The sequence below is a fragment of the Camelus ferus genome, chromosome 16 (genome assembly GCF_009834535.1).
Source record: "Camelus ferus isolate YT-003-E chromosome 16, BCGSAC_Cfer_1.0, whole genome shotgun sequence".
NCBI lineage: Eukaryota > Metazoa > Chordata > Mammalia > Artiodactyla > Camelidae > Camelus > Camelus ferus.
Window position 1 is genome coordinate 49467549 of NC_045711.1, and position 13404 is coordinate 49480952.

At 39.6% G+C, this 13404-nt stretch overlaps 1 long non-coding RNA gene across 2 annotated transcripts in view; it reads left to right on the forward strand.

The window, feature by feature from the left end:
- LOC116669182 overlaps window positions 1–13404 on the forward strand; it is a 114674-nt gene that overhangs the window by 94580 nt on the left and 6690 nt on the right. The window contains exons 7-8 of one of the 2 annotated variants that reach the window (XR_004326532.1): window positions 7484–7616; window positions 13177–13235. The exons of the other annotated variant lie outside the window; for it this stretch is intronic. This is a non-coding gene — a long non-coding RNA (uncharacterized LOC116669182). Of the gene's footprint in view, window positions 1–7483; window positions 7617–13176; window positions 13236–13404 lie in introns of those variants that run through there. 2 annotated transcript variants of the gene reach the window in all.

Below are 13404 nucleotides of genomic sequence, written 5' to 3' on the forward strand. Positions count from 1 at the left end.
AGTCACTGCTTGTGCTGCCTATGTCTGCTCCCCTGCCTTCGAGACGTAGATCTAGGGTTACCTCTTTCAACAACCGTTTTCTGAATTTTTCTTGCATGAGTTGGGGGCCCCTTCTATGAGGAAAACTGCCTTTTCTTGATCTCAAGATCCCCCACAGGGGCAGACAGCATGGTATCCCCACATCAGAGCGAAGCTTGGGAGCCCCACAGTGGAAGCTGGAAGGCCCCCAGCTGGGCCCAGTCACATCTGAGTCCACTCCCATTCTTCCACTCACTACATTATACTGTACTTGTTACACTCCTTTGGGACTGCAGGCTTCTTGAAAGTGGGGAATATGTCTTCCATCTTTCAAAGTCTAGCCTCTTTGAGGCATTTCATACATGTATGTTAACTCAGTAATGAACTTTTTAGAGTCAGGATTTTAACTCAGATCCTCCAACGCCATCACCTCCTGCCTCTTTTAGGAGTGTGAGTTGTAAAACCAGAAAGTAAGAAAAAGCCTCTCCCAGGGGTGAACCAGCCAGCCACAAAGGCAAAATCATTCCTAATCACAAATAAAATCACCTAAGACACACCAGCTCTGTTTGTCTGCCCTGGCAACAAAACCTCGCAAATGTCTTGTAGACTTTCCTCATTCTGTGTGCGAGATGGAAAAATTTAGTCGAGGCTTAGAGGGAGTGTCTTTTCAAAGTGTTCTATGGTCACTTACATCTCTGAACATGAAAGAAAGACAGAAGGGAGACATGATAAAAAAAAAAAAAAAAACAGAGCAAATGAGGGAACCACAGAGACTTGTTTAGACATGTGGTGGCAAGTGGTGTTCTGTGGATGTGGCTAGTTCCTGATCATTTGTTTGACTCAAGGTTAAGGTCAGCTGTCAGGTTTGCATTTACATGGACCCAGCTTCATATCCATCTGTAGGACGTGCAGAGACCAGGCTGCGCCCCATTTCCCTAAACTCTCACAGTCATCTGCAGTGGAACTGATCACTTTCTGCTCATTTCAGGTGTGTCTGAGTGGCAGTGACTTCTTAGCCCCATGAACTTGGCCCATGAGCCATTTTACATCAGTATGTGGGAGTCTGGATTTATAGACGTTAACCTTGAGCAAAATATTTCTAGCATTGCAGCAGGACCTGGGAGGGAAGAATTGGTGGTGAGATTTGAGAGGACTTGGGAGAAGTCATCTCTTCTAGGACCATCATACAGTGATTTTCCCTGTAACTCCCGATGTGTGGCATTCCACTGGGCTTCAGAAGAGATAGTGGGTTTTTGTTTGTTTGTAAAAATGGTACATGCTTTTTTAAAATTCTTGTTTTTTATTGAAATGTAGTCGATTTACAATGTTAGTTTCAGGTGTACAGCAAAGCAATTCAGTTATACACATACATGCATACATATATAAATTTTCAGTTTCTTGTCCGTCATGGCTCATTATAAGAAATTGAATATAGTTCCCTGTGTTATACAGTAGGTCCTTGTTGTTTATCTATTTTTATATATATTAATACATGCTTATTATTAAAAAACTTCATGTAACATATGAAAGTGTAAGAAAAAAGATTAAAAAAAACTAATTTCAGCACACAGATGGCCTTTGGTAAAATTTAGTGAACATTATTTCAGATACTCTCTGTATATATTGGTAAACATATGAATGGCCAGAGTAATTTTAGAAAAATGAATCATATGGTTTATTCTATTTTAGAAGAATCAGGCTAATTAAAAATTTAGTTAACAAATAAGAAAGTAAAATAAATTCACTTTAGTTACAGGTTTTCTATAGGATTTTTAAACTTCCATCACATTCTTCTAATTTTACAATTTTTAAGGGTAGTAAAATGACCTGTAAATGCCATTTGTGGAATCACAAAAGAGGGAAGACCAACAGCAGGTCGTTTGGTGCAGCTTTCTGCTTTTCAACTGCAAATTGCTAAGCTAATTTTTAAACGATGTTTAAAGAACGCAAGGGATAAAGGCTCTACTGTGCTCTCAGTAGATGTCTAACATTTATTCATCCTTTTGGTCACTGAGCATTTCACCTGTGATAGGGTTTCATAATTTTTTTTTTTTTTTGGTATTTCTATGGAGTTCAAATATTTCAACACCATAATTTTTCTTCTCTGCATGACTTTCCAGCTAAAAGATTTGTGATTTTCACATTAGTTTCATCCTTCCAATAACCTGAGATGTCGTCATGAAGAGGGAATGGGTATTTTGCAGGAGAGGTTGGGTGGTGAGTGGATGAATGGGGTTCCATGTGGGTGTATCAGGTATCAGAAGAGAGCCCTGTCAACAGTTAGCTGTCATTAACTGGGAGCACAGGTGTGTTTGTGCCTTTTAAAGGCAACTGTTCATCACTGAAGCATTCCATAGGTACCCTCTTCTTTATAGTGACAGAAGAATGTTCAAAACAATCCTCAAATAAATTTTTACTATGCATGACATTTCAGAACAGGTGAGTAGTAGATTTTCAGGCAAAATTGCTGAGTCATTATCCTATGATTTGAAGGGTTACATAAAAAGGCTAGACATTTATAGAAATAAAACACTGCTTCTGTAGGGATACCAGGCAGACATTTTATAAGTGCTTAAGTTTATCAAACTATGGCCAAATAAAAGCAAAATTTTCTCATATTTCGATTTTTCCTGAGAAAAGGGACCAACAGCTAGAAGGTTTAAGTTAAGAGGTAGTCAACGTGGTATTTCAGACTAGGAGGGGAGGGCAAGTCAACTTAAAGTTGCTTCCAAGTAGTTGCTGTATATATTGACTGACAAACCGGGAAAAGTAATAAACACACACACACACACACACACACACACACACAGGCAAAAAGAATTTTAAGACTACAGAAGGAAGTTTTCTCAAATGTAGGTAATGAGACAACTATGTTGAAAACCCTTCTTAATTTGATTTTTAAAAACAGGAAAGAACTAGGTAAGGGCACGGGTGGTTAGGGCCTTAGAAGTGACCCCAAATGAATAGCACTGGGGACCTTAAGAGTTAGGGAATTTGAAGAAGAGAAGATAGCAGAGTAAAAAAGCAAAAGCAAATTTCAATTAAATAAGATCTGTATTGACAGAAACCTGTCAGTAAGTAATTATTCAGGTCCTAATCTGTAATGGCGTATTTGTAAGCAATTTGGAACATTTAAAAAGTGAAAGACATGTTTGCTGCACACACTGTACATCAAGCAACTGTCTAGTTTTCCAAGCACTTAATTGTAAGGAAGCTTCAAAGGCCCAGGCTAAAGCTGACTCATTTTTAGTTTCTCAATACTTCCAGTTTATAGAGGGCTGTGGCAGGCTCTCCATCAATGTTTCTCAACCTTGGTCTTGGGAAGAATATATAGTAGTGGATTTTGTGGAATAGACTGAGCTAGAAATGAGAGGAAAAAGAAAGATGGCTGTGGCAGATCTAGTTAAAAAAGACAAGCTCTCTCACAAAGTGGATACTTAAGGGACTGTCATGGTTGAGAAGGAGCAAGAGGTCCCAGGTAATAAGAGTTGGAAAGAATGGCTGGAGAAGAAAGACAAATCCTATGGAATTTCCCATATTCTGGATTTTGCTGGTTGCATGCCCGCGGTATCTTTTAACATGTTCTTCTGACTCGTTTTTCTTATAAGGTGATAGTGGGATCTAATGGCTTTCTTAGTTTCAGGTTTGGCATTTTTGGCAAGAATACTTCATAGGGAGTGTTGTATTCTTCCTGTTATTTGTGCTGTAACAAAATGCCTTATATCAACCTTGCTTCATCATGGATGCTTAAGCTGTTGTAGCTTCTGCATCTATTGGGAGAGTTTCCCAACTGGAAAAAAGAAGACATTGCTTCAATTTAAGTTGAGATTTTGAACTTGGAATTCAGTGGATAGACTTCAGGAAGTTAGTGAAGTCTCTAAAACTATATGCAAAATCTTCTCTACACGTTCATATGTTTACTCTTCTGAGGGGAGATTATAGGTTCCATTAACTTTTCAAAAGCACGTATAAATAGAAAAAGTTAGGATCCAACGATGTAAAACTTTAAAGGTTCCCTCTTTCTCTTGGCCTCTAGTTACCAATGAAATGTTTAGGATTTTCATGTTTTATAGGAACAAACTATTGGACTTTGAAATGAACCACATTTATCATCTGTTTCCTGCCCATCATTGTACAGATAGGAAACAAAAGAAGGGAAATACTTCTGGCAAGAGCTCACGGCCGGTTAATAGCGCAGCCAGGACTGGCAGCAGGATCCGTCATATTGTAGAACAGCTCCTTATTCTCGCTGCTTTGTTATTTACAAATGGCTAGCCATGTTTAATTATTTCTAGTACTTTTTTTCTCCGGCTCCCAAACTTAATTCACTTAATTATTTTATTGACAGTTTACTTTAGAGGTGCTTTGATTCTGTGACTAGAGACTAATAAGACATGGTTCCTGTCTTCAAATGTCCTTCAGTCTTTCAATAGGCGGGGGTTGGTTTTTTGTGTTTTGTTTTTGTTTTTTTCCAAATTCAGTTCTCTGCCAAATGACACAACCTGTTATGGTGAGGGTCTGCTCTGGGGTGCTTAGGAGCAGTTACTGATCTCTACGCATCCTGTACCTTGAACTCAGAGTTGCTGGTTCTCAGGGAGACAGGGCAATTCACCTACTACCGGCAGAGAAAGCCTCATTTTCCTGTTTGTCGGGATCTTTTCACCTTTTAGCGATTAAGTCATCATCATTTGAGTGACATATCTGTCATTGAATACCTTTGTGTGGAGCTTGGGAAGAATGGGTCGGCCTTTCCTATGATGCTGGGAGTTGAACCCTCTTAATCAGTATCACCTTCAAGAAAGGAGGCCTGGCTCCTTCCTTTTTCTAACTTCCTTTTCCAAATCTGTCAGAGAAGGTAAAAGCTGTGCTAGCCAGATAACTTCTTTGAGAGGAGTGCCAGGACAGTCTGGTTTAAACCTGGCTTCAGAAAGATCCTGAAGTCCTCCTGCACTACCTTTGGGACACCCCCAGGACTGCTGGGGTGATTTTGTTCAGTTAAGGCCACAGAAGGAAAACAGGTCCTCGCTGGTGGGGGAGGGGCTGCTAATGCAAGACCAAAATGATTTCACTCTTCTTTTTTCTCCTTATTATCATCTTAATTCGGAGAACATGATAGGTAATCAAATAAATCCCTTACACAGAGGCTGTTGTCACTGATGATCCCTGAATGAACCCACACTCTAGCTTTAGTGCCTACTGGGTGTGACTGTCTTTTGCCATTTAAGGAGATGTTTTGAGTAACAGTGGAGCTGGTTTGTTGAGACATCATCTCATGCAGTTTTCTAAAATCTTTTTTTTAAATTGAAGTATAGTTGACTTACAGTATTATATTAGTTTCAGGTGTACAACATAGTGGTATGATTTTTTGGTAGATTATGCACCATACAAAGTTATTATAATATTGTTGACTATGTTCCCTGTGCTCTACATTACATCCCTGTGACTGATTTTCTAACCAGTAATTTGTGCCTCTTATTCCTCTTCACACGCTTCGCCCATCCTCTGATTCCTCTCCCCTCTGGCAACCGCCAGCTTGTTCTCTGTGTCGGCGAGTTTATGTTTTGTTATGTTTATTTGTTTGTTTGTTAGATTCCACATATAAGTAAAAACATACAATATTTTTCATTCCTGTCCGACTTATTTCACTGAGCAAAATACCCTCTGGGTCCATCCATGTTGTGGTAAATGGGAGGATTTCATCCTTTTTTTGTAGCTGGATCATATTCCATTGTGTACATGTAGGCATATTTTCTTTCTTTATTCATCTGTTGATGGGCATTTAGGTTGCTTCTGTATCTTGGCTATTGTAAATAATGCACCAGTGAACAGCGGGGTGCCTATATCTTTTCAAATTAGTGTTTTCATTTTCTTTGGATAAATACCCAGAAGTGGAATTACAGATAATACAGTAGTTCTATTTTTAATTTTTTGAAGAAACTCTACTGTTTTCCTTAGTGGCTGCACCAGTTTACATTCCCACTAACAGTGCACGAGGGTTCCCTTTTCTCCACTTTCCCACCAACACTTGTTAGATCTTGTCTTTTTGATAACTGCCGTTCTAACAGGTGTGAGGTGATCTCTCACTGAGGCTTTGATTTGCATTTCCCTGATGATTAGTGATGCTCAGGATCTTTTCCTGTATCCGTTGGTCGTTTGTATGTCTTTTTGGGAAAATGTCAGTTCAGGTCCTCTGCGCACTTAACTGGATTGTTTGTTTTTTGATGTTGAGTTGTATGAGTTCTTTATATGTTTCGAATATTAGCCCCTTATCAGACATATCATTTGCAAATATCTTCTCCCATTCAGTTAAGTAAGTTGCCTTTTCGTTTTGTTGATAGTTTCCTTCACTGTGCAAAAAAAGCTTTTTAGTTTGATGTAGTCTCATTTGTTTTTGCTTTTGTCACTCTTGCTTGAGGAGACAGAGCCAAAAAAATATTGCTTAGACTGGTGTCAAAGAGAGTACTGCCTATTGCTTTCTTTTAAGAATTTTATGGTTTTAGGTCTTGCATTTAAGCCTTTAATCCATTTGGAGTTTATTTTTGTATATGGTGTGAAAAAAAGGGTCTCATTTCATTGTTTTGCGTATGGCTGTCCAGTTATCCCAATACCACTTATTGAAGAGACTTTCCCCCAAGGCATATTCTTGCCTCCTTTGTTGTAGGTTAATTGACCATACGTGCATGGTTTATTTCTGGACTTTGTATCCTGTTCCATTGATCTGTGTGTCTATTTTTGTGCCAGAGCCATGCTGTTTTGATTACTGTAGCTTTATAGCATAGTTTGAAGCCAAGGAATATGATACCTCCTGCTTTGTTCTTCTTTCTCAAGATTGCTTTGGCTATTTGGGGTCTTTTGTGTTTCCATATACATTTTGGGATTATTTGTTGAAATCTTGTCTGAGTAGCTTTTACCCATTAGCCCAGTGTGGTTCCTGTTGTGGCAGGTTCAGTGTCCAGAGGCCTGTGGGAGGGCCCTTACACACCAGAATTCTTCCCCATGTAGCAGTTGTTGGTGCCTGAAATTCAACCATTTATTATGTTTGGTTCACCAAAATATTACTTCCTATTTAAAAAAAAAAAAGCTTAATATGTTTGCTTTTTCATTCATTCATCCATTCATTGAGCAAATATTTATTAAACACTTCATCTAAGTGACTGGAGCACAGAGAACAAGGGGGAAAGTAGGATGAGGTGAGCTGGCAGTACACACAGGTGCGGGGTTGCTCCAGGATTTCTCAGCCCTGCTAAGTATTTTGATCTTCAGCATGAGAGCCATGGAAAATCACTGAGAGATTTTAATCAGGGAAGTGCCATGCAGTGATCATATTTGGATTTTAAAAACGTATCCCTGGCTGCCTTGTGGAGAATGAATGAGGGCAAGAGTAAGTGCGTGGGGATCAGCTGGGAGGCTGTTTCACCTGTTCAGAAGAAAAAGACAATGATAGTTTATTAATTACTTTTTGTAGAAGAATGCTTTGGAGAAACGTGCAAAGATATTAGAGGAGCGGCACAGCATTAATTAGTTTTCTGCCCTGAGAAAGAAGACATTGTAATAAAATTCACTCTGTCACTGAGCTGTACGCCCGCTGTCTGCCCCTGGTAAGTTCTGAATGATTCATGCCTCAAGTTCCTCCTTCTTAAGATGAGCAGTACAGAGAATTCACGCAGAGAGCACAGAACACTCTGGCACATTGGAAGCCCTCAATAAATGTTAATTGTTGTTATTGTTGCTATAAAAAGATCACTCCAGAAGGTTATGGAGCATATTTACGTCTTCAAACTATGAGTTAAGGTATAAGTCTAAATATATACCATCTTTACATCAGTTGTGTGCCTTGAGGCTTGAAGTACAGCACGGAAATTTGATTTCATGTTGAAACTTGATTTAAACACTCATGACTTTGTATGTGTCTATCTGCAGTTTTGATCTTGGTGTTTTATGAAGAAAATACATGGACCCCCCCCCCCAATTTTCCTTTGTTTTAATTGTAGGCAGATACGGTAGGCAGAATAATCCCCCCTCAAGATATCCATCTCCTCATACCTAGAACCTGTGCATACGTATGTTACATGGCAAAGGGGAATTAAAGATGCAGACAGAACTAAGGTTGCTAGTAAGCTGGCCTTGCGTGGGAGGTTTTCTTGAGTTATTCAGGTAGGTCTGATGTAATCACATGTGTCTTTTTAAAGTGGAAGAGGGAGATGGAAGAGTCAGTCAGTGTCAGGGAGGAGATATGGTGAAGGCAGGGCTTAGAGTGATGAGGTTGCTGACTTTGAAGATGGAAGGGGGACACAAGCCAAGGAATGTGGGAAGCTCCAAAAGGCAGGGAAACTGATTCTCTTTGAGGGTCTCTAAGAAGGAACACAGTCCTGCTGACACCTTGGTTTTAGCCCGGTGAGACTCCAGACCACACATTTACGGTCAATTATTCTATAACAAAGGAGGCAAGAATATGTCGTGGGGAAAAATTCTCTTGTTTTGAGCCACTAAGTTTGTGCTAATATTTTGCATTGCCAATAAAAAAATTAATATGTGTGTGTGTGCACCTGTAACATACAAATAGGAACTCTAGCAGTTGAGTTTTTGGCTGAAGATTAAATTAAGGTGGATAGAATATTTTTCCATGTCACTTACAAAACATATATTTTCAACACACATATGTAGCCTGGTTTTTAAAATTATTATAACAGCAAAGATGGTTGCAGTGACTCTTTCATAAACTCTACATTACCCAAATTATAGGCATATTTTTGATTTGCAAATTAATTTATGCAATATATCTCAGAAAATAAGAATTTAAATCACATTCACTTGAACATTTCACAAGTGATTCTATAGGAAAGTATAAAATTACAAAAAAAAACCCCAAGGCTTTTCTTGAAGATCCAGGGCATACGTGGGTACCATGATTAGGGTGGATGTGAATATTGGTCTTTTATTTACACCTGAGCCCATCTTCCTCCTGATCTCACCCTCTGTCCACTTTTTATCTCCTCCGTGGACCTTTCTCTCAGGTAGACCTGAACCATGAGTTTCTCTATCACTAATTGCTGTTTACTGCATAGGCTTTATATCATTAAAATGAAGAGATGGTGCCATAACTGGGACATTGGGCATCACACCCGCCGTCTACTCCCATTGAACATTCTCTTCTACTTGGTGAGCTTCAGATGACATCCTGGCTTACCTTACTCTGTGGCCACAAGAGCAAACTTATTTTCCTCCTTCTTATTTTCCTCCTTCTTATTTTGTTTGTTTCTCCTAGTGTCTTCCCTGAATTCAGGAATGTAGCATCTTCTACTTTTACTATCTAAACCTAGTACATTTGATTTCACTTCTGATTACTAGCCCCCCAAATTTGTAGCCTTTATTAAAAGTGATTCAAGAGGTGGACTTCCAATATCCCCTCTTATCACCCCCTTTTCCTGTTAATCTCAGGCTGGATCCAAACCAGAAAGCTCCCCGCAGCGCCAGCCACCCATGATTGCTGATGAAGCCACGTGTCATCTGCTGGAAACATGAGTATCTGGCAGCCATTGTATTGACCCTGTTTTTACTAGAGTATGAACAGGATTAGAAATGAAATTGATGTTTCCTGATGTTTCTCCAATCAAGACCTCTTGGTTTTATGTCTGGAGGGGTTGAACGATTCCATGCCAGTCTTCAAACAGTAAACTTCCCAGCAACCTAGTTGCTGCGTTTAGGATGAGATGAGATGGAGAGGCTGTCCAGTTGGGCTGTCTGATCTCCGAGGCGGAGCTTTACAGGTTGACACTGCTCTGAGCCGTCGCAGTGGTTCTGTTCTCAGGCTGTCGGTTCAGAGGCACCATAACTATCAGTGCACCAGAAGCCAAGGGATTCTCAGGAGCTGACTCACAGTAACCTAAACAAAGTGGCAGATGAATGAGCTGGAATGCAAATTTATTCATTTACCACTGAGAAATGATCCATTCTGCAGCACCTTCTTTGCTGTATCTGAGTATCGACGAAATTGTGATGTGGAGGCTGTTCAGCAAAACAGACCCACAAGAGAGATGTGGCGTCTTAATAATGAAGCCTCGGGAACTGCTCTGACTTTCCATGTGCTAATGTGATTGGGTTCAGCGCTGTTCTTACCAAGATTAGGCTGGATGTAAGCACCATCGAGTTGCTTTTAGGGCTCGCCTTCCTCAGAACTCCATGACAGGCACATTATTTCTCTAACTATTTGTGCCTTTGCTTGCACTAGAGATACTGTATTGTCAGACTTGGTGGTATCGGGCATTTGGAGTATAGAGGACTTGAATTTGTTCAAATTTTAACTTGACTGTTTACTAACTGTACTATGCTGAGTGAGTTCACTTCTGTAGGCCTTGGTTCGCTTATTAGTAAAGTGGGACTAATATTGTTACAGGCCTGTTTTGAGGACTGAGTGAGATAATTCGAGTAAAGCACTTAGCACAGTGTCTGAGGCATAATATTCAATAGATCTTTAATTGACTACAGGAAGCATTATTCTTTCTACTTACTGGCCATGTGGGGGGCATTGTGGCTTCTGCACATATCTAACCATTTTGATTATGTGTTGGGTGTACTATGTCAACTCTGAGAGCTTTGCAAGAGCCTCCCTGCTGCTTTCTCTGCCGAGCCCATAACTTGACTACATGGATTTGGATAGATTGAGCCCCAAGAGGAACCTTTCTGTACGTCTTCTGGGTCAATACAGTTAAGTTGCTTCTCCAAGGGCCACACATATCAAGTAAGTAGGTACAGTCCTCCCCAGGGTGACTCTCAAGCACCTGCTAGGCCCACTGGGCCACCACAAGGAGCTGTAATATCTGAGATTTTTGCCCCTGGTTTAGAAGAAAGGCCTTCTTGATTTTGTGTGTGTGCGTGTATGTGGTTCTTTAGAGAAGGATACAGAGAAAGGAGCCCCAAACTTGGTCTGTTTCTAGGAAATAGAAGAAAAACTTTAGCCTCAGATGTTTTCTTCTGGTACCAGTAGTATGCACAACCTGATTGTTACATTGTTCTAGACAGAGAGGGAGTGGTGGTGGTGAGGAAGGAGGAGAAGATGAAGGAGGGGGAGGAAGAGGAAGAGGAAGAGGAGGAGAAGAGGGAAAGAGTGGGAGAACCAAGAAAACATGTTCAGAAACTTTGCTTCTGGTGACACCACCTTAATTAGGATATTTAGAAACACTGGCAAATTAAATATTTTCTTATGTGCATGTAACTGATGGCCTATGTCTTAAAAGCATCACCTGAGAAAACCCTCCAAATATGATGCTCAACCTGAAATGATAATTCAGTTAAATAGACCTTTTCAATGTTGCCAAATAGGGTGGTTCCCATTTGAACTGAGTGCGTGGGTGGTTCCCATGAAGCTTGTGAATCATGCATGAACACACTGGCCAGGTATTTCTAGCCAGACAAATAGCCAAAGGATTCATTTCCTATAAAAGACATTTGATTACAGTGTCGAAACAACGCTCTCAGGCTGGCTTGCACTGATCCTAACCCACGGCACTGTCTTATGGATGCTGGTTGCTTCGACCTAGAAAGTCTTCCTAGCAAGGATGGCCCTCCTCCCTTCTCATCCGGGACACTTCCCTTTTCTCCTGAATCTTAATTTCTTTCTCCCTCCCCCTCATTTGGAAAGGCATTTGCTATTAAAATGATTTTTTTTTATTGTCAAAACTTTTAATATTAAATCAAAATGAACAGAACAGAATTAGGGTAAACCTCCTAAGTCAACGAGTAAGATACTTTTTCCCGCTGTTTGATAAATGGAAATTATGGGAATTAATAACAATGTACAGTTATTAGCTTATAAAGAACTTAAAGGTCTTATTGATGGCATCTAATTACTTTTAAAAGACACCAGAGAGGAGTTAGAGAATGTCATTTTGGGTGTCATTTCCTATTTACAGATGTAGAAGACTAGATACAATAAGGTGAGTAATATCAGGGACTGTAAGGGAAACTAAAGATGTTAGATCAAAAAGATCCCTGGTGAGTACCCAGAGTCCAAGCACAGAGAAGTCAAATGATGCTCCTAAGAACTAGACCTGAAGGTTGCTGACTTGTGGTCCAGGGTTGTTTCCATCAGACCCAACTCTGCTGCTGTCTACTATAGATGTGATGGGGAGTGAGAAGTAGACAAAAGAGCACTGGATTCTCTCACTGACTGGGCAGTGATGGACCAGTCACCTTTCTCTCTGGGTTGCAGTTTTTCTATCTCTGATATGAAAAAGGCTATTAGATGCCACCATAATACCTTTCTGATTTTCAAAGAGATATTAGCACTCTCATGTTCATTGTGGCACTGTTCTCAATGGCCAAGAGAAGGAAACAACCACCTCTGTTCATTGGTGGATGAATGGATAAAAAAGAAACACGCACACACACACACACACACACACACGCACAATGGAATATTATTCAACATTAAAAAAGAATGAAATCCTTCAATATGTGACAGCATGGTTGAAACATTACACTGAGTAAAATAAGCCAATCACAGAAGGAGAAATACTGCATGATTCCATTTACATGAAACATCTTACATAATCAAAGTTATAGAAGAAAATAGAATAGTGGATTGCCAGGGGCTTGGAAGAAGGGAAAAGGGAACAAGTACAAAATTTCAGTTATTCAGGATAAATATGTCCTAGGGACCTGCTGTACAGCATTGTGCCTGTGAATACAAAACTGTATTGTTCACTCAAAAATCTGTAAAGAGGGTAGATCGCATGTTAAATGTTCTTACCACAGTCAAATAAAATTTAAAATAAACTCACTTAATCTATGAATTTCCAGACAAAGAGAATGATCAGTACTAATGGCATAAAGACTCCCTGGGTGGTTTCTCACTAGAAGCAGTGACAAGCAAGCTGGAGAAAGGTGCTTTGATTGGTTGAAAATAATCTGTGGCTACTGTGAATTGCTTCCGTTCTTGGAGACTGATTATATAATGTATCAGGTGCTATTTGACTTTCTTAAGGAAATCCAAGTGCTTAAAATTCAGTCTTATTATTGTGTGGCATTGAGCAAGCCACTTAACTTCTCTACCTGTTGGTCTCTTTATCTTTTTCGGTTTTTGATTTTTAAAAAAATTTTTATTTTTTAAATTTATTTTTATTTTTTATACAATTTTGAAAGATTACTTTCCATTTACAGTTCTTATGACAACCTATGGAATGGGAGAAAATTTTTGCAGATGAAACCGACAAAGGCTTGATCTCCAGAATATGTAAGCAGCTCATACAACTTAACGAGAAACAAACAACCCCATCGAAAAATGGCCAGAAGACCTAAACAAGCAATTCTCCAAGGAAGAAATACAAATGATCAATAGGCACATGAAAAAATGCTCAATATCACTAATTATCAGAGAAATGCAAATCA